The sequence below is a fragment of the Gorilla gorilla genome, chromosome 23, assembly GCF_029281585.2.
Source record: "Gorilla gorilla gorilla isolate KB3781 chromosome 23, NHGRI_mGorGor1-v2.1_pri, whole genome shotgun sequence".
Classification (NCBI taxonomy): Eukaryota; Metazoa; Chordata; class Mammalia; order Primates; family Hominidae; genus Gorilla; species Gorilla gorilla.
Genome location: NC_086018.1, coordinates 24,859,907 through 24,887,801, shown reverse-complemented (window position 1 = coordinate 24,887,801; position 27,895 = coordinate 24,859,907). Strand labels below are relative to the sequence as shown.

Genomic DNA, 27,895 nt, shown 5'->3' with positions numbered 1-27,895 from the left:
GCGCCACCATGCCCAGCTAATTTTGTATTTTTAGTAGAGACAGGGTTTCTCCATGTTGGTCAGGCTGGTCTCAAACTCCCGACTTCAGGTGATCTGCCCAACTCGGCCCCCCAAAGTGCTGGGATTACAGGTGTGAGCCACCGCACCTGGCCGGTAAATGTTTAACAACTGGCTTTTCTAGGAGAAAACCCTGATTTGTAGTGTTGGCCAATTTTTATGATGTAAATACTCCCACCATGGCCAATTCCAAGCTATCAATTTGATTTCACTGATTACAGAGTAGGGGAAAAGCTGCACGCAATCGGTTCTTTTTTTTTTTTAATTTTATTATTATTATACTTTAAGTTTTAGGATACATGTGCACAACGTGCAGGTTTGTTACATATGTATACATGTGCCATGTTGGTGTGCTGCACCCATTAACTCGTCATTTAGCATTAGGTATATCTCCTAGTGCTATCCCTCCCCCCTCCCCCCACCCCACAACAGTCCCCGGTGTGTGATGTTCCCCTTCCTGTGTCCATGTGTTCTCATTGTTCAATTCCCACCTATGAGTGAGAACATCCGGTGTTTGGTTTTCTGTCCTTGCAATAGTTTGACAGTTTGCTGAGAATGATGGCTTCCAGTTTCATCCATGCCCCTGCAAAGGACGTGAACTCGTCATTTTTTATGGCTGCATAGTATTCCATGGTGTATATGTGCCACATTTTCTTAATCCAGTCTATCATTGTTGGACATTTAGGTTGGTTCCAAGTCTTTGCTATTGCGAATAGTGCCGCGATAAACATACGTGTGCATGTGTCTTTATAGCAGCATGATTTATAATCCTTTGGGTATATACCCAGTAATGGGATGGCTGGGTCAAATGGTATTTCTAGTTCTAGATCCCTGAGGAATCGCCACACTGACTTCCACAATGGTTGAACTAGTTTACAGTCCCACGAACAGTGTAAAAGTGTTCCTGTTTCTCCACATCCTCTCCAGCACAATAGGTTCTTGTGAGCCAGAATGAACCAGCTTCAGCATTCCTCTGTATTAGTCTCTACCACTTTCTGTGTGAAATAGAGGAAAATAAAACACTAATTTTAAAAGCAAAACTAATTTTAAAAGCTCAGTTCCATATGGAAGGAAATCAGAGTGCAGGTGCTCTGTAAAGGCAGGGATGGTGGGCCCCCACCCTTCCTCTTCCTTCCATGAAAGCTACCAAGACACCAACATGTAGACCACTAGCCCAGACAATCTCTGATGTGCTATGATTTGCCAAAATGTTCTCACCCCCTTTGTTGATAGTGGCACTTCCTCACTCAGCAAGAAAGCAAAGAGGCATCTAGAAAGATGGCAACATAGGGACCTGAGAGTCCATGCACAGGACTTGAGGCAGAGGTAGGTTTGTGAACTGGGGGGAATTGTACAGCCATATTCCAAAGCATATATAAAACAAATGGCCAAGACCACTGTACCCGCTTAGCACTGAAATGCGTAGGTCAGAGATCATTGGGTTATCTCTTTTTAAACTGTACTTTATGGAACACCGGTGCTCATTGAAAGTACCTCGGGGACCAGAGTGGGGCGAGGGAGTGGAATCAACACCCCTACTCCCTCTCCATCCATAGCCACTCCTCTTGTATCTGACTTAAGTGTAAGGTTTTCTGATAATGATTTCATTAGAGTAGCTGGTTCCACTGCTTCAAAACAGAAGCAGTATGGAAGAGCCACTGAGATGTTTATCTAATGCATATATTTTTGCAGTTATCGAAACCAGTGTTTACAAAGAGAAAGGGATGTTCCCAAAGTCATACAGATGACAAGGCCACAACTCAAGCCCCTGTGTTCTGTCTCCTGGCCCAACTGTTCCCAGCCTCCCATACCCTCAATCCAGAAGAAACTCCTGCCCTTCTCTCTTTCTGCCTCACTAAGAAAGGAAGCCCATGAAGATCAGCAACAAGAGAGAAACAAGCAGAAGGCGGTGCATAAAATCCAAGCACCTCAGAGTCATCCAAGAAACATTGCTCCTTACCAGCACCTGACACAGACAGACAATGTCTCTACCTCCCTGACCAAGGTCCAAAAATAGGACAATGGTCAGCCAGGGGACTTCTCCCAGGTATTCTTCATTGAGCTTCTGGAGGAGGACAAGGAGAAGAGAAAGACATCACTCTCCCTTTTTGGCACTGCAGAAAAGTGGACAAACACAGGCTTCCCACTACTGTCAGGATGATTAACTTCTCTGAGATTCAGTCTCATCATTTGCAGAATGGAGTATTCACTGGCTCAGAGAATGGTCATGAAGGTCAAGTGATGTCACAAACAGAAAACCTTCAACACAGACACTGATCCCATAGTAAATGCTCATAATATATTGATCCTTGGCTCAACATATGCAAATCCATAAATGTGATATGGCATATTAAGAGGAGGATAAAAATCATGTTGTCATCTTCATGGATGCAGAAATACATTTGACAAAATTCAGCATCCTCTTTTAGGAATAGGAGGAATGTACTGCAACACAACAAAGCCCATAGATGAAAAACCCACCAATAACATAATATACAATGGTGAAAAGTTGAAAACTTTTCCTCTAAGATCAGGAATAAGACAAGAATGCCCACTCTCAACACTTCTAGTCAACACAACACTGGATGTTCTAGCCAGAGCAATTAGACAAGAAAAAGAAATAGGAGGCAACCAAATAGGAAAGGAAGAAGGGAAATAGTCTCTGTTTGCTAATGACATGATCTTACATGCAGAAAACTCCAAAGACTCCATGAAAAAAACTGTTAGAGCTGAGCTGACAAACAAACTCAGTAAATTTGCAGTGTGCAAAATCAATACACAAAAATCAGTAGCATTTCTTTACACCAACAATCAACTATCTGAAAAAGAAATTAAGAAATCTAACGCACTCACAATAGTCCCAAAAAGAAAAGCTAAAATACTTAGGAGTAGCCGGGCGCGATGGCTCATGCCTGTAATACCAGCACTTTGGGAGGCCCAGGTGGGTAGATTGCTGGAGCCCAGGAGTTCGAGACCAGCCTGGGAAATATGACAAAATCATATATCTACAAAAATATATATATATATATAAACTAGCTAGGCATGGTGATGTGTGCCTGTAGTCCCAGCTACTTGGGAGGTTGAGGTGGGAGGATCACTTGAGCTCAGGAGGTCAAGGCTGCAGTGAGCTATGAACCCACCACTGCACTCCAGCCTGGGTGACAGACTGAGACCCTGCCTTGAACAAACAAACAAATGTAGGAGTAAATTTTACCAAGAAGGTGAAAGATCTGTATACTACAAACCATAAGACATTGATGAGAGAAAATGTAGAAGACACAAATATAGTCATGTGTTACTTAATGATGGGAGTATGTTCTAAGAACTGTGTGGTTAGGCAATTTTGTTTCTGTGCAAACATCATAGAGTATATTTGTACAAACCCAGCTGGAATAGCCTACCACACACCTAGGCTGCAAAGTAGAGCCTACTGCTCCTAGGCTACCAACACATCCAGTACATAACTTCAATAAATACCATAGCCAATTTTAACACGATGGTATTTGTGTATCTAAACATAGAAAAGGTACAATACGAATACAGCATGAAAGATAAAAAATGGTACAACTGTATAGGGCCCTTAGCAGGAATGGAACTTGCAGACTGGAAGTTGCTCTGGGTGAGTCAGTGAGTAAGTGCTCAATGAATGTGAAGGCCTAGGACATTACTGTACACTACTGCAGACTTTATAAACAGTGAACACTTAGGCTGCCCTAAATTTAGGTTAAAACATTTTTTCTTCAATAATAAATTAACCTTAGAGTTATGGCAACATTTTTACTTCATAAAATTTTTAATTTTATTAACTTTTTGACTCTTTTGTGATAATAGTGTAAAATACACATTGTACAGGGTACAAAAATATTTTCTTTCTTTATATACTTATTCTTTAAGCTTTTTCTAGTATTTTTTTTTTTTACTTTTTAAACTTTTTTCTTAAAAACTAGGAGACACACACACACATTAGCCTAGTTATCTACACAGGGTCAGGATCATCAAGATGTCACTAGGAAATAGGGATTTTTCAGCTCCATTATAATCTTAGGAGACCACTTTTGTCTATGCAGTTCATTGTCAACTAACTGAAATGTCATTATGGAGTGCATGACTGGAAATGGAAATGTTTTTGTGTTCATGGATTGGGAATTAATATTGTTAAAATGTCCATACTACCCAAAGTGATGTACAGATTCAATGCAAGCCCTATCAAAATTTCAAAGTCATTTTTCAGAGCAAAGAAAAAACAATCCTAAAACTTGTATAGAACCACAAAAGACCTCAAATAACCAAAGGCATCTTGAGCAAAAAAATCAAAGCTGGAGGCATTGCACTACCTGACGTCAAAATCTATTACATAGCTATAGTAATCAAAGCATGGCATTGGCATATAAACAGACACATTGACCAACAGAACAGAACAGAGTTCAGAAGTGAACCCACACATTTATGGTCTACTCAGTTTTGACAAAAGCACCAAGAACACACAATGGGGAAAAGATAGCTTCTTCAATTAATGGTGTTGGGAAAACTGGATGTCAACAAGCAGAAGAGTGAAATTGTACCCTACCTCACACCATATACAAAAATCAACTCAAGATGGATTAAAGACTTAAACATGAGACCTGAGTCTGTGAATCTATGAGGGGACATAAGAGAAATGCTCCAGAATATTGGTCTGGGCAAATATTTCTTACGTATGATTCCGAAAGCATGGGCAACAAAAGCAAAAACAAACAAATGGAGTTACATCAAACTAAAAAGATTCTGCACAGCAAAGGAAACAATTGATAGAGTAAAGACACAACTCAAGGACTGGGAAAAAATATCTGCAAACCATACGTCAGATAAGGAGCTAACATAAAAAATATATAAGAAACACAACTCAATAACAAGAAAATAAAATAACCCAATCAAAAAATTAGCAAAGGACCTAAATAGACATTTCTCAGAAGAAGACCTACAAATGGACAAATGAGGAATTAAAAAGTGCTGGTCATCGCTAATCATCAGGGAAATGCAAATTAAAACCACAATGATATATCATCACAATTTGTTAGAATGCTATTATTGAGAAGACATAATAAGTTGATGTGGGTATGGAAAAAAGTGAACCCTTGTGCACTGTTGGTGGGAAAGTAAATTAATACAGCCATTAGGGAAAACAGTATGGGAGTTCCTCAGAAAACTAAAAATAGGATTACCATATGGGGTGTATATCCAAAGGAATTGAAATCCTATGCCCAAGAGATATTTCCACTCCTATGTTCATTGAAATGTAATTCACAATAGTTAAGATATGGAAGCAACCTTAATGTCCAACATCAGATGAATGGATTAAAAAAATGTGGTGTATGTACACAATGGAATACAGTTTAGCCTTTACAATGAGGGAAATCCTGTCATTTGCTTCAGTGAACCTGGAGAACATTAGGCCAAGTGAAATAAGCCAGACACAGAAAGACACACACTGCATGATCTCAGTTATATGTGAAATCTAAAGAAGTTGAACTCATAGAAGTAGAGCATAGAATGGTGGTTACCAGAGGCTGGGGGAAGCAGGTGGGTAGAGAAAGAGGAGAGAGTGATCAAAGGGTACAAGGTTTCAGCTGACAGAAGGAATAAGCTTCAGTGACCTATTGTATAGAATGGTGACAATAATAAACAATAATGTAATATATAATTTCAAAATTGCTAAAAAGACAAGATTTTAAATGCTTTCACCACAAAAAATGGTAAGTAAATGAGGTGATAGATGTGTTAATTAGCTTGATTTAATCATTCCACAAGATAAACATAATCAAAACATCTCATTGTACCTCATAAATATATATAATGGTCACTTGTCAAAAATACAATTTTTAAAAATATAGTTTAACATACTTTCGCCTTGAATTATTTGGTAATTTCCAAATCTCATTGAAAATAAATGTTGACTAGGAAAAAAAATACTGACTCATACTTTAATGTACAAAACTCTCAGTACGAGACCACTACAAGACAAGAGAGAACAACAGCCGACATGTATGGAGCACTGACTGTTGTGAAGCAGTAAACAGAGCTCCCTTGGAGCACCTCCCTTCCTCTTCACAACAGTTCTGTGAGGCAGGGGTGGTTATATCCATTTTACAGATGTGAAAGCTGAGACTGAAATGGCTTGCCTAACTGAAGCTTAGCGCATGGATTTAGTGGCAGAAGTAAGATCCCAACCAAAGGGATCTGACCCCATAGTCCATGCTTTCGGCCAGCCTACTAGACTGCCTCATTATCTCTTTCCCTGGTACCAACTGTTGTGAGGATTCGAAGGATGGTGCGGCAGGACTGAAGCCTTCTTGGAGGAGGTGACCTTGTAGAATGTATGGGAAAGGGTGATCTGCTGGACTGGATGAGCAATGTCAACACAAACAAAAAGCAGGTCAGGGCTGGGTTGCCTCAGGGGTAGTCTGACAATAGACTCATATACCAATGTGGATCACTTCTACACTGATCCACAGCATGCCAGGTGGGGCAAAAGAGCAGCGTCTTGAGATGGGGCACAATATATGTAAGTTCTACACACACAGGACCTGAAGTCAGAGTTTAACTCTGCTTTTTACCAGCTGTGTGTCCCTGAGTAAGTTACTTACCCTCTCTGTGCCTCAGTTTTCCCAGCTATATAAGGGGTTAATAACAGTACCTACTTTACAGTGACATGAAGATTAAATAAGGTGCTGCTACATAGTATTCCATCATGTATATGTGCCACATTTTCTTTATCCAGTCTATCATTGATGGGCATTTGGGTTGGTTCCAAGTCTTTGCTACTGTGAACAGTGCTGCAATAAACATACGTGTGCATGTGCCTTTATAGTAGAATGATTTATAATCTTTTGGATACATACCCAGTAATGGGATCACAGGGACATGGATGAACCTGGAAACCATCATTCTCAACAAACTAACAGAAGAACAGAAAACCAAACACCGCATGTTCTCACTCATAAGTGGGCGTTGAACAATGAGAATACATGGACACAGGGAGGGGAACATCACACACTGGGGCCTGTTGGGGGATGAGGGGCTAGGGGACGGACAGCATTAGGAGAAATACCTGATGTAGATGACAGGTTGATGGGTGCAACAAACCACCCTGGCATGTGTATACCTATGTAACAAACCTGCGCGTTCTGCACATGTACCCCAGAACTTAAACTACAATTTTAAAAAATTAGCAAAAGCAAAAAAATAAAATAAAATAAAATAAAATAAGGTGCTGCACATGAAGCACTCAGCACAGTGCCTGCATATGGTTAAGGTCTCAACAAAGCTTAGCTATTTCTGTGGTTATTGTCGATATCTTCCTAATTCTACTATACTTTTTAGCAGTCCTGAATATTGGACGGTGGGATTAATTTATCCTTAAAATCAAACACCTTGGGAATTTGGACTCATAAAATTTCAATATCTCAGAATCGTTAAACATTAGATTCCTAGAATTATACAACCTTCAAAACTTAGAATAAAAGTACAGTGTGAGGCAACAGAATTTACAATAGAAATTCCCCCCTAATGCTGCCCTCCTCCTCTCTCTTTGGAGGATTAAAACTATTATTTTGTCAGATGAATCCTTGACTTTTCTCCTCAGAAATATATGTATTATTATATTTGTTTTGTTTCAAGAAGACGCATTTATGTTCTTTCTCCTCCCCCTCTCCTTTTTCCTCTCTCCTGTACCGAGGATGTGATGTGCTGGGTAAAATATCAAGTGCCATAAGTCAAAATTTTTGACAGAAATAATACAGCCTGCATCCATTTCTAGCTGTTCTCCAAGTGATAACAATTAAGCCCCGGACAGTTTGAACTTTTTACAAAGAATTAATGATGCATGTGAACACAGAGGGGAGAACAATTGCTAATAATTTATGAAGTCTTCGCTGGCTCAAAGTAGTAAGTTTGGTAAAGTGAGGGAGAAAGCTTTGAAAGGTAAACACTTTGAAAAGCCATTCTGAGGATCTGCCCTGTCAATTGAGAATTTACTACATTCCATTAAACAACCTAAAATAACTTCTATGGTAATCACCCTTCAGATACAGGCGCCAGTGCCGACAAAGGTATTATTAAGTTAAATTACCCTAAAAGTGTTGGATTGACAGAAAGTTTCAGTCAATGGTTTGGAAAGCTGGGGTCCCTAAATGACACCAGCAAACAGATACTGATGTTCTGGGGTTGGAGAACTTGGCTTTACAAGACCTGGCTCTAACAGGATTTCAATTTGAGCTTTTAAATATCTCATGCTACCCCTGCAGATCTCAGGAGGAGGGCTGTGGGATTCACAGAGATGGAGGCCAGGGCCCCTCCTTGCCTCACCTTTCTCGGCCAGCATTTGAAAGGTACCTCTGGGTGGAAAAAAGAAAGAGGCACATGGCAAAGACGGCTTGTCTCTTTGAGGGGAGAAGGGAGCGGTGAAGGGGGAATTTACCAGCTGGGTTTGATTAGGGGAAAGAGTTAGGATTCTCAATTTATAGATAAGGGAAATGAGTCTCTTACCTGAGGCCATCCAGCAGGTCCACCGCATGAACTAGAATGTAGACCGCTCCGTGATGTCAATAACTCACTCTCTCTTGATTCTGATGTACATAGAATCTTGATTCAGTTTGTACATAGCTGGACCCTACAAATATGTTTAAATAAATTCAATTAATGTATAACATACATGAAAAAAGATGTACAAGTCATACGTGCATAGCTCAACAAATTCTCCCAAACCAAACACACTCCTGTGTAAACAGCAATGAGCTCAAGACATTCAACATTTCCAGCCCCTACCTCAGTCCCCAACCCCCAAAATGTTCTCACATTCCCAAGTCGACTCCCCAAGGGTAACTACCATGCTACCTTCCAACATGTAGGTAAGTCTCTCCAGCTTTTGAACTCTATGTGGATAGACTCACACAGTATGTATGTTTTACATCCGGCTTCTTTTACTCAAAATTATATTTGTCCATTTCATCTAGATTTTTGTATGTATTTGTAGTTTTTTTGTGTGTGTTTTTTGTTTGTTTTTGAGATGGAGTCTCGCTCTTCTCTCCCAGGTTGGAGTGTGATGGCGCGATCTCGGCTCACTGCAACCTCTGCCTCCCGAGTTAAAGCTATTCTCCTGCCTCAGCCTCCTGAGTAGCTGGTGCTACAGGCACCGGCTACCATGCCCTGCTGATTTTGTACTTTTGGCAGAGACGGGGTTTCATGTTGGCCAGGCTGGTCACAAACATACATACTGTTGTGTGAGTCTACCCACGTAAGAGTTCAAAAGCTGCACAAACTTATCTACATGTTGGAAGGTAGCATGGCAGTTACCCTTGGGGAGTCGACTTGGGAATGTGAGAACATTTTGGGGGTTGGGGACTGAGGTAGGGGCTGGAAATGTTGAGTGTCTTGAGCTCATTGCTGGTTACACAGGAGTGTGTTTGAGAGAATTCGTTGAACTGTACACGTATGACTTGTACATCTTTCTCCATGTATGTTATATATTAATCAAATTTATTTAATCACCAGGTCAGCAGTTTGAGACCAGCCTCGCCAACATGGTGAAATCCCGTCTCTAGTAAAAATGCAAAAAATTTACCAGGTGTGGTGGCAGGCACCTGTAATCCCACCTACTCGGGAGGCAGAGGCAGGAGAATTACTTGAACTCTGGAGGCAAAGGTTGCAGTGAGTGGAGATTGTGCCACTGGGCTCCAGCCTGGGCAACAGAGCAAGACTACGTCTCAAAAAAAAAAGAAGGAAAGGAAGGAAAGGGTAAAGGGAAGGGGAAGGGGGAAAGTTAAGAAGAAAAGAAGGAAAGAAAGAAAAAAAACCAAGACCCTGCTCCCAAGAAGCTTACGTACAGCAGTGTGTCTGTAGTTGGTTCCGGTGGGTTCTTGGTCTTGCTGACTTCCAGAATGAAACCACGGACCTTCCTGGTGAGTGTTACAGCTCTTATAAGCGGCACGCACCCAGAGAGCCAGCAGCAGCAAGATTTATTTCCAAGAGTAAAAGATCGAATCCTCCACAGCCTGCAAGTGGACCCCACCAGGTCGCCCCCGCTGGCTGGGATGGTCAGCTTTATTCCCTTATTTGTCCCCTCCCACATCCTGCTGATTGGTCAATTTTACAGAATGCTGATTGGTCCATTTTACAGAGTGCTGATTGGTCCATTTTACAGACTGCTGATTGGTCCATTTTACAGAGTTGCTGATTGGTGCATTTACAATCCTTTAGCTAGACACAAAGTGCTAATTGGTGCATTTACAAACCTCTAACTAGACAGAAAAGTTCTCCAAGTCCCCACTCGACCCAGGAAGTCCAGCTGGCTTCACCTCTTAGCAGCAGAAAAAGACCATACATATGTTAACAAATAGATAAGAATTCCAGAAAGATACTGAAAAGTGCTTTACTTATTTATTTTATTTATGTATTTAGAGACAGGGTCTCACTCTGCCGCCCAGGCTAGAGTTCAGTGGAGCAGTCTCAGCTCACTGCAGCCTCAACTTCCCAGGCTCAAATGATCCTTTCACATCAGCCTCCTGAGTATCTGGGACCACAGGTATGTATCACTATGCCTGGCTAATTTTTGCTTTTCCTAGAAACAGGGTTTCACCTGTTGTCCAGGCTGGTCTCAAATTCCTGCGCTCAAACAATCCACTGGCTTCGGCCTCCAAAAGTGCTGGGATTAAAGGCATGAGCCACCAAACCTGGCCTATTTATTTATGTTTTAGAGACAGGGTCTCGCTCTGTCATCCAGGCTGGAGCAAAGTGATGATCACAGCTCACTGCAGCCTTGAACTCCTGGACTCCAGCAATCCTCCTTCCTCAGCCTCCCGAGTGGCTGAAACTACAGACACACATCATCAGGCCCAGCTAGATAAATGCTGAAAGGAAAATTAAAAGGGTCGTCCGGATGGAGTGACTGGAGACTGGTCAGAGAGCCCTGTCTGGGGTGATAGTTGAGCTGGGAATTTAATGATGAGAAAAAAACTGGCCTTGCAAAGTCCTAGGGGAAGAGGGCTCAGACAGAGGAAATGCAAAAGCCCTGAATGTTTGTGGGTCAGAAAAGAAGGGAGAGTGGTTTGTGCACATTTGGTGAGGGGAGGTGGAATGGGAGAACCAGTTGGGTTGGGGATGGCCATGGTCATAAGTTACAACTGTAGGGGGAAAATATATCCTATTTTTATTTTATATGATAGCTTTTGCTTCTGTGTGGAGGGTAGATTATAGAGTGCGAGGGGACCTACTCAGAAGTTGTTATAATAATTTGGGAGAAGGATGGAGGTGGCTCAGGATATGGTTCTAAAGGAGGTTGCAAGCAAAGACCAGAATGATTCTAAGGGCTGGAAAAAAACTGTGAAAGATCAAGACATCCATCCCCCTGTGGTTATGCAAATCACATTCAAGCCTCCTGGAGACAGGCAAAGCCAAGATGATGATGTTTCTTACTGCTGTAAAAACCTTTCATGGTAGATCATTCCTGCCTTTCTGAAACCACAGCATCCTGGAATTGAAGGGATCTTCTAGACCAATTCCCCCTGAATTTCCCTTCCTCTTTGTTCTGACCATGCTCAGAACATCCCCAACAAGGAATTAACCGAGTTACACTTGAATATCCCCACGACAGGGAACTCTTTGTCAGAGCACTCCCTACCACAGCTTTTCGTAGCCATCCTTGGACTGAGCTAAACCTACCTCCTGAATACTCTATCCCCCATTTAACCCTCCAGAAAAACAAAAAAATGAATGAACTTGTCTGGACCGTTCATGTTGCCCAGGAGAGCCTTGGAGAAATTGAGAGCATCCCTTCTGAGGTTTAACAGAAAAATCCTCCATGGCTGTATCCTCAATTCCTCACCTGTGTGGGTAGCCCATACAATGTAGGGCATGAAGTCATTCACTATATCCCAGGAAAGAATGAGCAAGATTTATTTTCAGCATTTCAGGTGAAGTTACCCATGTACAGTGCCTGAAAGAGAGTAACCTCTCAATGCATGGTAACGGCTGTTGCTATTGCGGTCATTGTGATTATTGCTTTTGCCGTTATTGCCATTAGGAGTAATAGTATTGTGTTATTAAAGGTTGTTTTGTTTGGGGATCTGTTCCATGTGCCCATTGGAATTTCCCCAGGCATCTGACAAGGCGGATGACACTCATTCTCATCCTTGTATCACTTTGCATTGATGTTCCTTTTATCTCCGACACCCTTCCTCCCCCTTTTCTCTTGTAAACTGCTATCTACCATTCAGGACCTGGCCTAAACACCAGCTTCTCTGTGCAAACTTCTCATCATACACACACACACACACACACACACACACACATGCACACACAGAAGAGAGAGAGCAGAGTGAGGCCCTTCCTTTTCTGTGTGCTTCCATTTCACATAGTGGGCTTGCATTCTTCTTTGTCCCTTGGGCAGTGGTTTCTAAGTCAACGATAGGCCTTCCAATCTATGGGAACTTCACTTCACATCGAGGGACTATGGCCAAAGCCATGAAACGATGGGCACTGACTATGTACCAGACTCCGTACTACTCATTTTCACCTGTGTCATCTCAGTTTATCCTCACAAATATCCTGGAATGTAGGTGTTACTATCATCCCACTTTACAAAGAAGGAAACTGAGGTTTCAAGGAGTGAGGTGACTCTTCACCTGGTCATCTTTTGGTCCTGAGTGCAAGCATTACTTCTGCAGGAAAGCCCTTCCTGGCCAACCCTGGACCAAGCTCAGGCCCTGCTACTGGCTCCTCTAGAATCTGTGCCTCCGTGACTTAACATCCAACCCCTCAAGTAAATGTGCCTTTATTTGTGCCAGCATTTGATGATGTCTGTCTTCCCCCACTAGACTCTCAACTCCATGGGGTCAGGATCTGCATGGTTCATCTTGGTATTTCCAGAGCATGAGATATAGAAGGTGCCTGAAAAAAATTAACTGTGGAAGAAGAATCGTAAGAAAGACAAGGAGGAAGACCACACAGAACGAATAAGCATGATAGAAACAGGTTTTCCTGTGGCACCTCTTCCAGCTACGTAATTTTAGAACTGCACAGGGGGAAAGGACATCAGCTTCTGACATCTTCCTTCTAGGGGAAGTGAGGTCCTCATGGGCTTCGCTACCTGCCAGGAGCTGTTCTCAGCCACATAGTTTCCTCTGATCCTGTGCTACAGAGGCCTGCTCTCTGCCACCTGTGTGCCTGCCCCTTCATCCTTAACCAAGCCAAGCTGTTACCACACCCCGCTTCCCTGCTGGAAGCCAGAGAAGCAATTAATCCTACAGGCACCCCCAGTGCTCTTAGGATCCAGAGACTCTCGGAAGCACCTGACAGCTGTGTGTGTTCCCATCTGGGAGCCATCAAGGGCCCCCCGAAAGTCTACTTTGAGTGCAGGCTGACCTGTCAGGATGCTCAGGAGGGGGTGCCCTTCCCCAGGGGGCAAGGAGTGGAGAGTTAACTCTGTGAGAAAGCTCTTGTCTTTCCTCCTCCCATGATTGTCTAGTGAGGTTGGGAGCCCGCATGCCTCCCTCCAAGAGAAAATCAGTTAACTAGAGGCACGGTGAAGCAGACAGTGACCAACCTGGAATTACAAAGACCAGGGAAAGAGGCTTGCTTTGACCTCTAACGTGCCATGTGACCTTGGGCTAGTCACTTAACCTTTCTGAAGCTGGGCAATAATGGTAAATCAAAGAAATAAGAGTTCTTCTCAAAACTGTTGGGGACATTAAATGTGATATCTCATATAAAAGGCTTAGCACAGTGGCCAGTACATAGAAACACTCAATAAATCATAGCTATTATTACCTTATAAACATTGTTATCTATAGCTCTTAGTGCCGTCATTAGGATTAAGTGGGATAATGTGTCTAAAGCGTCTAGATAGCACAGAATAGCTGCTCAATGACAATTCCCATCCCAAATTTGGAGTGCCAACAACGAAAGAGGACTCAAATCTATCCATCATATCCACCATATGGTGCAGTTAGCCTTCAGAAGGTTCCTGATGTTGGATGGATGGATGGATGGATGGATGGATGGATGGATGGATGGATGGATGGATATAGGTAGATGAGTAAATCTTAGGTAAAATGATGTACATCATAGTGACATCATGAATGGTTTCTAGTCTTGGTGAGTTAGCAGATATGGGCTTCTAGTTGCAAAATGTTGGGTACCATGACTGCTGGGGGAGATAGTTTGAGACCAGATGAGCTGTGTCTCATCATATCATCAACTTCAGTGATGCTTAGGGCAAATCCTGCCAACCTTCCCAGCGTGCTTTGGACCATCCTTCTTTGGAAATCCCCATTGGCCCATGTTGGTCCTGATGCAGCTATTATCTGAAATTAAGCATCCTCCCACCAGGCAGAATCCTAGAACACTGGGGCTTAAAAAAGGACTGCAGAGATTTTGGAATGTAGCTTACTCATTTACCAACAGTAGCTGCTACAACTATTTACAGAGTTCTTCCAACTTCTAGGCACTGTGTTAATTATTTTATATGTATAATTGCATTCAATCTCACAGCATTCCAAGGAGCAAAGCATATTCTATATATAATGCACACCCATACATTCCATATATAATTTTCAATTAAATATATTACGTACTTTTAAATTATTTTTCAGAATGACATGATGCTCTCATAATGCCAAAATTTAAGCAGCTTTTGATTCTAGACGTCCTGATTATCTCACACTTTTTCTTCCCCTGGTACTCTACTTTTCTAGTGCCCCAAACATGTGCTTAGCCCTTCTTTAAGGTAATTTGGCACTGCCTAAAGATATAGAATATTGCTGTCACTTACCAGATGAGGCTACATGAGTCCAGATAGGTAAGGTAGAAAGGTTAAGGAAAGCCCTGCAGTTAGCAAGTGGTAGAACCAAGATTCCAAGTCAGTTTGATTTCAAAACTCCCTCCTCCTCTTTAATAAAACTTCCACCCTAGATGGGGAAATTAGGAGGCAGCAAAGGGGGCCTGCCCAAGGTGACACACGTTGTTGAGGTCAGAGCCCAGGTTGCAATGCCTGGTCTTTGCTTTTTTCACCAGCCAAATTTCAGAGCATTCTTTTCAAAAATTCACTTGGACTCCTGTCTCCCTGGTGCAGCACCTCTCTCTCCAGCCACAGAGGCGCCCTGGGTTCACTTTGCAGCCATCAGTGACATAAAATGGGTGAAAATATTTTAGTTGGATTTTCTCCTCTTGATGGGTGAGAATTTTCCAGGCCCAGGCACCTTTGAAATCTCCCAACGTCAGCCATCATCAGCTGTAACTGGCACCCCTGCTAATAAATTGAGAATGTCACATCTCCCAAACTGCATTATTACCATTTATAATTTTGATTGTTCATTTGCATACGAAAATTAGTCCTGTGACATGCGTGAATTTTATTTTATTCTTGAACTAATTATAAACAAGAATGCCACATTATTTACATAACTAATTATTGTTCCTTATGTTCCCCTGTTTTTAAATGGGGGACCCATTCTTCGTTGGTTAACTACGGAGATGAAAAATCCAAGAACATTTCTAAAGTTTAGGAACTTGTTCTATTTGCATCAAATACAAATTCCTTTGAATGAGAGATAATATGCTTTCCATTTTAATAGGCCTAAATTAGGTTGATCTTAATTTATAGTTAATTTGAATGAATAATTCCTGTCTACCTGAGTCTGTTTTTTCAGGAGCTCATTGTAAATGTTTATTAACCCATAAATCTGCTGCCTTCCTTGAGGAGATTTTAAGCCACCCCCCAAACTGGAGGGAGTTTGCAGAGGGGAAAAAAAGCACAAAAGCAGTTAAGAAATTCTGGAATAAGTCCCTAACTCTGTACGTCATATGCTGTTTGCCTTTGGGCAAATACCTAACCCTCTCTGAGCCTCAGGTTTCTCAGTCATTAAATGACTGGGTTGAATTAAATGGTCCCCAGGACTCTCTAATATTCTGGGGGAGAGGGAGGGGTCTGTGTATATTCTTCATTTTGCCTTTTACTGTATCTCCTCCCAAATTTCTCTTCTTTCTCAAAATTCAGCTCTTCCTTTGCTTAAGATCTTAAGTGTGTCTCCACTCATGGGAAACTGCTTTATTTTCTTGGCTGTCATAAAATAGGCAAAAATGGACCCTACCAAAAAGAGGACCAAAGAGCTGGCTAGCTAATGGTGACATTCCAGGCAGTGCTCAACCTTTGGAAAGACAGGAGTTTGCAGATAGTGTTCTGAGATTCAGTGGAGGCTCCCACTGTCCATCAGGCACACCACAAAGGTGTAAACTACATGCTGTGTCTACAGGGGAAAAGGACTTTGGAGTCCCAAAGACCTGGATTTTAACCCCAGTGTTGTCAGTTCCTCTAAAAATGCTTGAACCTATCTGAGACTTAGTGTGTCAGCGAAGAATAACAATCCTACCTACTTCCGGGGGGGACTGTTGTGATGGTTAAATGAGATAATAATGTGAAAATTGCCTGCCATATAGCTGGTGCTCAAATGCTAAATCCTGCCCTTTCCTGCTCATAAGTTGGCCTCTGGTGGTGAGGAAGAAAGGGATAATGATGGTAATTAACGTTTATTGAGTGCCTACTAGGTGTCGCTTCTTCAGATGTCAGCCTAAGAGTGACACTTCAAGAAAGAATTCTCTGACTTCCCTTATGAGGTTAAATTTATCACTGGAAACTGTCAGAGAACAACGTGCACCCTCCCTCCACTGCAGCAATTACAGCTCAATTCCACCTTTCTTTGTATGATGTCTATCTATACCCTCACCCCCACCATCCTGCTTCCAACAGAAATAAGAATCGTGTCTATTTTTGTCTCCATTATGTCCCTCAAGTCCTGGCCAGCCCTCAGTATTTGAGGACATAGAGACTAAGCCCATGTCCTAGATTGCCTTATTTAATCTTCACAAAATGGGCTCTGCAACTGTCATGCCCATTTTACAGATTAGTAAACTGAGGCTCAGAAAGGGAAAGTCCAGCTGAGACCAGAAGAACCATCCAGCCTAGCCCAGCTTACCTGAGCCATAAATATTTATTGCCGTACACTGCTGAAGTGTGTGGTGGTTTCACAGCATTATTGTGTCAATTAATAATGGATATGTATTTGTATATCATTCTACACTTCACCAAGTGACTTCTCATAAATTGATTCTTCTGAGACTTCATTTCCTCATCTATTAAAAAATGAATAAATTACTTTCTCTAACTTCCAGAGTTAGCAAAGAAAAGAGCCTTTGTTCTCTTATTCATTCATTCCACACTCACACATACAATAAACAAGTAGTTAGTGATCATCGTCTATGTACCAAGCATTGTTCTAGATGTTGGGTTTTCAACAGGAAAAAAAAAGACATAAAGTGTTACCCTCACTGGGCTTAAATTCAACTTCCTTTTTAACATTCATTCATTATTAATGTATCCATTCTATATTTTCTGAACAATTACTAAGTGTTTGACAGTATACAGGCAAGTGAGGTAAATACTCTGCCCTCGAGGATCTGAGAGTCTCATCGGGTAGATACTATTTTGGTTACTGCCCATCACATCCACAAGACAACATTTCTAAAGACATGAATAACAGAGACGTGAACCCCAAATAGATCACAAATGTGAGCTTAAAATAAAACAAGATTGATTAAGGCAGAGGTGAGAGCTGCATTCTTATTATCCTGGCCTGGGAAGGGCTTTGCATTTGTACAGTTATTCTTCTGCTAAATTGATATATTAATCTGTTCAAACAATTGTTTCTGTAATTAAATGAGAGTGAAGAGAACCTACAAAAAGGTCTTATTTAGCTATGTGAGCTGGAATCTGGTGACCTCTCACCCAGACTGTTCACTGATCAGACAGTGGGAATATGACCATTAACTGGGTGTTTTAGGTACAGACACAGTTGTCCAAGCAATCATAGAGCTAACTGGCCCCAACATTGCCAATGAACTGTGGTCTGCAGCTTTGTTAATGACATATTCTTTATTTTTCTCAGTCTCATTATCTATTTATTATTCAAAGAGGTTTGGAGTTAGAAGGACCTTAATTGGAATGAGCAGCAAATCTCACTAGTGCAGACAACCTTTCTAGGGCATCCCTGAGAGATGAGTGCCCTCCAGGCTTCTCAAGAATGTCCATCAGTATGCAGCTCGCCAGCTTACAAGGAAATGCAACCAAAAAGCAATGCCTTCTGAAATGCTCACGTGAGGAGCTAAGCTCACTTGATCTTGGGTATTGATCGACCACTGCCCTTCTTTCCCAGCATAGGTCAGCTAAGGGCGTGTGGGCGGAGCTTATGTGTCTCTGTCCATGGTCCTTATTACCAGGGCAAAACGAAGGAGGCAGAAGGAAGAGAAGAAGGTAGAGGAAGCAGGGAGGAGGAGGAGAGGGGAGAGAGAGAGAGAGAGAGAGAGAGAGAGATTGGGAGACTATTGGAGGCACATTATTGTTTTGACATGGTTTTCAAGTAATTGCAGTTACCAAGAAAGAAAATTGTTTTCCTTTGGAAAGTCAAGAGAGCATTTACTTTCTCTTCACCTCCCCAACTCCATCCTTGTGAGATCAAAGCTGGCAGTCAGTGGATTTGTTATGTTCCAGTTCCTGTGTTTAGACTCTGCCCTGCACAGCCGTGGGTTGAAGAGAATGTTAGGAATCCGGCTTTATTTTTAAGGAGAGGGGCTGCTCCTCATCTCCCCACTAGGGCTTGGACTGCAGCCGTCATTGCCATCTTCACCTAGAAAGTGCAAGAGGGCAAATAGGAAAAGTGAATTCTAATCCTGCTTCTGCATTCCCATGCTATGTGGCCACAGACAAGCATCTTTTCCACAACTAAGGGACTCAGGCTAAACAAATGTTGAAGTCATCCATCCCTCTTCTAGTATTCTGAGATTCCTCGGCCAATTTTTTTTTAAGGAGTGAAAGAAATGACCACATTTCTCACTTAAAATTGCCAAAAAGGACATTTGTACACTATTAGGGAACTACTGGGCCAAAGAGCAGAAATTCAAAAGCATCAGAAATACTTCTCTGCCTCCCATAAGATTGACCATCCAGAGCCTTCTGTGCTCAGTACTGTACTCACTTACTCTTCACAGCACCTCAGGGAGCTAAATGCTGTTGCAACCCCCAACTTACAGATAAGGAAACTGAAGCCCAAGATGAAGTGACTTATTTGAGATCACCCTGGGGAGGTGAAACGCTGAACCTTAGCTGCTTGAGTCCAAATTATTTCCATTCTACTGGGATGCCGTATCAAGGGTGGTTTTAAACATACAATCTGCCCTGGCCAACCCCACCAACCAGGCGAAAATGCCCAGGCTCCCCTAATCCCTCTGAAGAGCTTCTTTTCTGGCTTCTTGGGTACTAGATTCCCACTTAGTAATCTGCCAAATAGTCTTCTTTCTAGGATGCAGGTGATGCCAAGATCCAGTCCCAAGCAGAGAGACCTAAAGCTGGCTTTTAATTATGAGGCCCATGATGGTTTGTTGTGACTTAGACAATAAGCATTCTGAGACAGGTTCCAAGACCTGGGAAAATCATCATTAAACAAACAAAGAGGCAAGACTTGTTCAGGATTTATATCAGAGGACATAAGGAGGGAGAAGAAGGGATGAGAATCTTTCCTAAATAATGCACTACTTCTTCAAGACCCATGCCTGAGACAAACAGGATTATTAAGGTGGGAAACTAGCCTGTTTCACCTCTCTCTAATTAGAACTCCCTACACCTCCCAAACAAGAGAAGGGAAAGCAACTCTGTTTTCTGTCCATGTCTGCCCAGCCAGGGAAAGAATATTAAGTCTCAGAGCAAGGGTCGGGCACGGTGGCTCACGCCTGTAATCCCAGCACTTTGGGACGCCAAGGCAGGCAGATGATCTGAGGTCAGAAGTTTGAGACCAGCCTGATCAACATGGTGAAACCCTGTCTCTACTAAAAATACAAAAATTAGCCAGGCATGGTGGCAGGTGCCTGTAATCTCAGCTACTCTGGAGGCTGAGGCAGGAGAATCACTTGAACCTGGGAGGCAGAGGTGGCAGTGAGCTGATATCATGCCATTGCACTCCACCCTGGGCAAAAAGAGCCAAACTCCATTGCAAAAAAAAAAAAAAAAAATTCTCAGAGCAGGAAGGAACTTGAAGAACCCCCAGTGTAGGTCACCCCCTACCCACCCTAAACTTGTGCTAGCTCTGGACAACTCTAAACTTGAGAATGGTTTTCTTTGATTGAGGCAAGATCTGTGTCCCTGAACCTTGAGAGCTTCACCCATCTTAGGTGTTCTTCTCTTTCAAAATTCACTGGGCACATATTTCCTGAAGTCTATATTGTGTGTGTCAGACACTGGGCTAGATTCTGGGGACAGGATGGTAAACGGGAACAGTCCTTGTCTTCAGTGGCACACTGGTACTTGCCACATTCCCCAAGTCTTGTCCCTTCCAGGTTAAACTCTTACAGTTTCTTCAATTGTTTGTTTTAGGCTATGGTTCTGGTCATCTCAAGATGAGCAATTTGTCCTCTCAGAGTCACACACCTGATACATAGGTCAGTCCCATGGGAGCCACAGTCGTTTCTCAGCCCTCACACATTCCACACCCAAACTCACCCATTTACAGTTCAACCATTCAAAACATAGTTACTGAATACCTACCGGCTACTGAGGGTCCAATTGGGAAGAAGAATAGACATGGGGGCTTTCATACTGTTGAAAGTAGGAGACATTCATCAAAGAGGCAGAAGAATAAATCTATTAGTGCCACTGGTGTTATGTGTGATGCTGGAATGAACAGGCAATGAGGAAGAGTCACATATGGGGGTGGGAACTGACCCAGCTAGGGGATGCAGGGGAGGCTTCTGGGAAGAGGTGCGCTTCAGATCAAGACCTGAATGATGAGAGGTTGAGCACGTGATGCCCAGGCAGAAGGATGAGCACTGGGGAGTCCCAAAGATGACCATGAGGATGCTCCATGAGGATGCTGTATCTGAAGACATGAAAAGAGGCCTTGAGGTTGGAGCAAGAACAAAGGGATCTATGATGGAGCCGAAAAAAGAGCCAAAACCAGGTCATATGGACCCTTCTTTGCCAAGCAAAGGCCTTTGGAATTTTTTCCAAGAGCAATTGGGAGCCATTGAAAGTTAGAGGCAGGGAATGGTGTGAGCTGTTTCATATCTTAGTACATGGAGGGGAAGGAGTAAGTGCAGAAAAGAGGGTGCCAGAACGGAGGTGATTTTAATGGGCCACACCCCACATTCTCACATGCTCTCATTCCTCACCCACTTCCACACATACTCCTAGAGTTTCAAGACGAGATGGGCAGACATAAAGGAAGGAAAGCTAGTCTGTGTGAGTGCCAGGGCATAGATGGGGCGGGAGCGGTTGGGGTGCCTCATCTCCCATCTTTCTGCCTGGTCCCTCGGCCTCAGCTTCCTCATCTGTAAAATGGGAGCTTGAGGAGAAGGCATCACATATAGATGGGACTTCAGAAAATCTCTTATATAAAGATTCTATGTGTGTGTGAGGCTTCTATGCCCAATAGAAATGAACATCCTGAAAGGTAATGAGTTGTCCATCACTAGAGGTATTCAAGCAGATGCTGGGGAACTCAAAAGGGAAGAATGAAGCTAAGTAGTGATTTTCCCCTTACTTTCTACCAGTTATTGGGACAGATGTTTTTACACCTTATGACATGCTTTTAACAGAAAAGTAAGGTCAGGATTATCAACCCTCTCTCACAGAAGAGGAAATTGAGGCCTTATACAAGCAAAGTGACTTGCCCAAGGTCACTCAACTAGGAATAAAGAAAGCTATGACGTTTCAGATGTGTACTGCATGCCACAGACTATGATAAGTTCTTAACATTTGTAATACTGTTTAATCTCATAATACTGTGAGGTCCATTGTTGTCCCTATTATATGGATGAGAAAACCGAGACAAAGGGAGGCTTGATGACTCGCCCAGCACTATGAAATGAGGAGCTAAGAATGTCTGAATCTTATCTCTAGAGCCCTGATTCTGACCCTCAACACCAAATTCCCTCTTAAAACTTCAACTCTCATGTTCCAAGTCAATGCTGACTGACCCTGGAGTCCATCCTCTATGCCTGCCGACGCAGCAGCCCCTCAGCCCTCTGCTCACCTGTGTGTTTCCTTTTGTATTCATTTCATCAGGCTACTGGAACAAAGGACCACAAACTGAGTGGCACAGAACAACAGAAATATGCTGACTCGCAGCTCTGGAAGGCGGAAGTCTAAAATCAAGTGCCGGCACAGCTGTGTCCCCTGAGGATGCTCTGTTCCAGGCCCCTCTCCTAGCCTCCAATAGTTTGCTGGTTTCAGCAGCATAACTCCAGTCTCCACATGGCATTCTCCTTGCGTGTGTGTGTGTCTGTGTCCAAATCTCCCCTTTATATAAGGGCACCAGTCATATTGGATTAGGGAACACTCTACTGCAGCATAATCTCATCCTACTTAATAACATCTGCAACCACCCTATTTCCACATAAGGTCACTTTCAGAGGTACTGGAGTTAGGGATTCAGCACAGGAATGCTGGAGGGGACACAACTCAACTCATAACTCCATCCAACGCCATGCGTCTTTTCCTGTAGGGAGCAGGTAGGAAGCTCTCATTGACCCTGGGTTCCTAAGGGCCTCAAATCCCCTTCTTCCATTCTGCAGCACCCTCCAGCCTCACCGCTCTGTCCCAGTCCCCAAGGCCCTACATTGGATCCTGGCATCACCTTGCATTAGTGACAGCCTGCAGCCTGGCTTCCTCTGAGGTGGATCAGTCAGGAAATGAAGAAGAAGCCCGCATCCCTTCCAGAGAAGGCAGGTGAATATTTCATACAGTGCAAGAGAATGGAATTCCATACAGCCACCTCCTGCAAATGCAACATGACACCTCGTAATGGGCGATATCAGTACAAATCCAGTCTTGTGGCAGCCCGGAGCCTCCTGGTAATTCCTCACATATTGTGCTCATGTCACTGTAAATACAATCGCCAAGCTCTGGCTCCCAACACAGCCCCTGGATGAAAGAGGATCATTCCCATTTCTGCAGCTGAGTAGACTGAGGCTCATGGAAGGTAATTTGCCTTTAATCACACAGAGGGTGAATGGTGCTCAGGCAGAAGCCAAGGATGCAGAGAAGGAATGAGCAAGGTTGGTCCCCCAGTGCCATGTCTGCAAAGAGCAGGAACCAAGATAGGGGTGTTTAGTGGGACAAGAAATAGGGAAGTGAGGATGGGACAGGAATGAGGAACAGAGATGGTTGGACAGAAAAAGAGGTAGAGACTGGAGTATAAGCAGAAAGGAAATAGAGCCCAAGGAAATCACTGGAAATTGGATGGGCTTGGTCAAGAGGTTGAGTCAGCAGCTGAGGAAAGGAGAAACCAAAGTCAGACATCTATGGGTGGGCCCTGACCCATCCTGGGTTTTGACAGAGAGGGATCCCGGGTCAGATGGAGAGTGCCTTCAGCCTTCTTCTTGATTGGGTCGTTGGAGGGGGGCCCAGCCAATGCCTGGGAGGATAAAGAAGACTGTTCAGTCCCTAGGATGAAGATGGAACTTCAAAGCAGTCTCCAGTTTATTTTCTGCAGGAAACCTGCAGCACCAAAGAGGGAACCAAGACTGGAGCCTGGATGTGTTGTGGGGAGATGGGGAGGATGCTGGTAATTCTTCTTCCTCCCCAACCCCCAAGTCTATTCTACTTTATTCTCTGTTCTGCTCTGGGTCCTGGGAGGCTGGCCCCTGAACACTATATCACCTAGTCTTCTAGGTTGGGGTGAGATAATGAAACTGGGTGGAGGGGGGATGTGGTCAGCCAGATACCAAAGAGCAAGTAGAGGTCTTGCCTCAATGAAGAGAGGAATCACTTGAGGATGAAGCCATCACAGAGGAAAGAGAGGCTGGAGAATAAATGCCTATGTACTTTATTCAGGCGCTTGGATTCAGCCATGCCTGAAGGCCTACTAATGATCAAACAAGTTTTCTTCTTCCCTTAAACCAGCCTCTGCATCTGAAAGAGTCCTGATCCACCCAGGCAACCTTGCAACATTGTAAAAGGAGTAATTAACTTGTAATTAGACCGACCAGGGTTGTAACCACAGCTCTGCATGACCTTGTGCAAGATACACTGCTGCTCTCTGAATCTATTCTTTCACACCTGCAATCTCCCGGAGACAAGAACAAAATAAAATCATCCCTGTAAAAGCCCCTAGATTATATTAGGTACATCCAAAAATGAGAGTTTATCTTGAACTCTCTCTCTTTTCTGGGTCCCAGTACCATAATAAGAAAAATGTGATTCTTAGCATTGATGAGCTTATACATTCCATGAGTCAACCCATATGCTGTCTTATACCATCACGTTTTCTTCCATCCCCTGAAATATTAGTAAAAAGCTATCAGCCTGTGATCATGTGCAAGTGGCATAATTTCCTTGTTACTCACTTTCCCCAAATGTATAATGAAGACATTAATATTATTTACCATATGGAATTGTTGTGAAACTAACCTAGTTCATGCATCCAAAGTGTTAGAACTGGGTGTTGAATGTAGTAAGTACTCAATACATACTGGTTATTTTGTTAGTGGTAGTGGTTTTCACAGTAGTAGTAAGTATTGTTATTATAGAGAACCTTCTCTGGCATATACATCTATATCTCCGCCATCTCATTTACACCTAGACAACATAACCCTGTGAGATTGCTAATGGATACTGTCCCAGATGCACAGATCAGGAAACTGCCTTACAGAAGTTGCATTGCTTACCTGAGTCTTGAGCAGGGATTTGAATACAAGTGTGTCCAATTCCAAGCCCTGTGTGTTTAAGGACGACAGGGTATCACCGCCCCACCCAAGTCCAGCCGGCCATAACCTCTGCACTTAGAAACGCAGTTGGCCTGTGGGTCCTTTGGATACACTGCAAGCATAAATTCTCTGGAGAATGTTCCCAGAAGTTTGCTTCTGAAGCCGTCTCCCTCTGCAAGTACACTTTCTGTTCATCTGAATGAAACCCACTAAATGGTATGGTGTCTGCTCTAATTATAGGCTCCCCAGCCGCTGCCAAGAGGAAGTTGGTTAATGTACACTTGAGTAGATTTCAAATCGGATTTTGTGAGTCCCCAGCAAGAGGGAAGGAGGCCAACTTCTCCCCCGGAGGAGAGTAACAGGAAATGCTGTCAGCACAGGAGTCTTCCCAGTTCGCCTCCTGCCAGAGCAGGTGATGCCCTCTACTTCCCAGGTTGCAGAGGCCTCTCCCTGACTCCTTTTCCTCTGCCCATGGCCTGTCCCAGAAGCTGAGAGCCTGGGGGGAAGGAATGGGAAAAACAAGACGAGGTGCTAGGATGGAGAAGGTATGGCAAAGCGGAAACAATCCTTTGGAATCAGATGAAACTGGATGCTAAGCCCAAGTATCACATTTCAGCTCAAGTATCACATGTGGGTGCCAGTATTTCCTCATGATGATTCCAGGTAGCTGTGTAGAAACATATGTCATAGTGTTTATTCCACATCTCTCCAATACTTATTCATGGCCTACTTGGTGCTGCACTGTACTGCCATGAATAAGATGGGACCCTGGGCTCCTTGGAACTCCTAGTCCAGCCTGGACGGAGTAAGCCGTCTATGTGCATCCATTTCACACGTCGTGATGAGAGAAGGAGAACACGCCACAGGAAGGAGGGGGCATCTGATCCACAATGGATGCATCAGGGAAGACTTCCTGGAGGAGGCACATCTAGGCTGGGACCTCAAAGAACTCGAATGAGCCCAAGGAAGGGCGGGAAAAGGAGCCCACTTGGAAAAGTCCACGTAAAGGCTCAGAAAGAAATGAAAACAGTGCATTCCAGGAACATCATTTAGAATGGCTGAAAATTGTAAAGAAGAGGCCAAAATGGCAAAAATACAGAAATGCATTTTTGAAAATCATGAAATCTAACACAGCCAGTCAAAATAATATTAACAAGGGATATTTTACAGTGTAGGGATTCAGGAGTTATTGGGTGAGTTTAAAAATGATATTGCCACATGAGCCCTACTGAAACAAAAAAAGAAGAAAGTAATATACGTGTGCATGTGTTCTAAAAGACTCTGGAAGGATATACATAAAAATGAGAATAGTAATTATCTCCAGGGGATGGAATTATGGATGAGTTTTCTTTTTTTCTTTTTTTTGAATTTCCCAATTTACTGCAATGAGCATGTATTGCATTTGTAATCAGAATATAGTTTTTTAAATAGAAGGAGTGTTATTAGTATAGATCATGATCTACAGATATAGATCTGCTTAACCTCGTTGCAAGCATTAAGTTTGATTGTTGTGCAGAGTTTCTTATAGAGCAGTGCAGTGTAGACGTCCCTTCCATCGAAATGCCCATGTTCATTGTGGGAGCTCCTTGGAGCAGGGGCCAGAAGTCCTTTTCTCCCATGCTTTCACCCCTTCATTCCACATATACGTATGAAGCAGCATGCCAGGGTCTACAGAGACAGAGTTTCACCAGACCCAACTTCTACCTTCAAGGGAGACCGGCAAAGAAAGCGGATGATTACCATTTGGCGTGTGGCCGGAGCTCTGCACAAGAAAGAGCCGTCTAACCAGTGCTTCCAGCAAACCCAGTGTGCACACATATACACTCAGATACACTTACATGGAACTCACACTCTCTTCCTCACACACACCCACACACTGAACTTACCTATCTCCACCCACTCATCAACACACTCAAACACACTTGCACACTCCACACACATAAGCTCACCAGCAAGACCCCACACACACACACTCACATGCACATAGTCTTGTGTCAAGTGTGGTCAGAGCTCTCTACATCAGATCTCTCGTTTTCATCCATGCCCCTGATGTTTCCATCTCAACCCCAACCCCAGGCAACTCTTGCACACTCAGCTCCAGATTCCCCACCTCCTCTCCAGCCCCTGTAGGCTACAGAGGGGTCCTTTGTAAAGGATGCTTTTTTGTCAGCCCCCACGAGAACTTGCACAGCTCCCCACGAGATCAAGTCAAAGTCCTGGCTGTGGTTGAACTATTCATTGATTCTCTCATGTGGACACACATTCACTCATGCCAGTGGCTCCAGCACTGTGCTAAGTGCTGAGCTGCCAGTTGAGATAGCCTCACCACCATTCCACAGAGTGGACAGTCATACTACTCAAACCACCTCTCCCTGCCTTCCATTCTTGGCCCTGCAGTCCTCCCTTACCTGAGCTTCCATAACTTTCTAATCAGAAAACCATTTAACAGCTACATTATAAATGTGCCAGACTACATGGCAGGCATTTTGCCCTCATGATACCTCATTTAAACTTCACAGGAACCGTTTATACGAGAACAAGTGAAGGAGAAAGAACTTTTTGAAACTTGAAAGATGAGTGTGGATTAATCGCAGCTGAATTGAGCAAGTATTCTAGCTAAACACTGATAAGTGCTTTATTTGTGTTATTTTATTTAAGCTACATAATAGATCTATGTTTTTGTCATTCCCATTTTACAGATAAGAAAGGTCCAGGGAGGAGAAATTACATGCATAATGAGTGTAATAGTAAGGACTCTTGGCAACTCTTGACATAAGTCCAATTCAAAAAAACCACCTTAAGCCAATAAAAGGAGCTTATAGGCTGAAATAACAGAAAAAGTCTAAGGGTTCAGTCACTGTCTGCAGAAGAGCAAAAAGAAAAAAACGTATAAGGGAACAGCATCAGGTATGGCTGGATCTAGGTTCTCAGGACTCTGTCTTTCTCCATCTCTTGGTATCTTTCTTTTGTGATAGCTTTATTTTCATGAAGACTTTCCCCTCATGCAGGTGAGATGACAATAAGCAACTAACTCTAGGTGTTCTTCAAACCAATTCAG

General features: G+C 43.1%; 1 long non-coding RNA gene across 5 annotated transcripts in view; it reads right to left on the bottom strand.

Annotated features, from left to right (window-relative positions):
• Positions 1-10,108, bottom strand: part of LOC109024560 (uncharacterized) — a 34,064-nt gene extending 23,956 nt beyond the window's left edge. For all 5 annotated transcript variants that reach the window (XR_008675092.1, XR_008675094.1, XR_008675093.1 and 2 more), the window contains exons 1-2: positions 9,918-10,108; positions 8,581-8,704 (exon numbers count right to left, since the gene is read on the bottom strand). This is a non-coding gene — a long non-coding RNA (uncharacterized lncRNA). The remainder of the gene's footprint in view (positions 1-8,580; positions 8,705-9,917) is intronic.
• Positions 10,109-27,895: the final 17,787 nt, after the last annotated feature.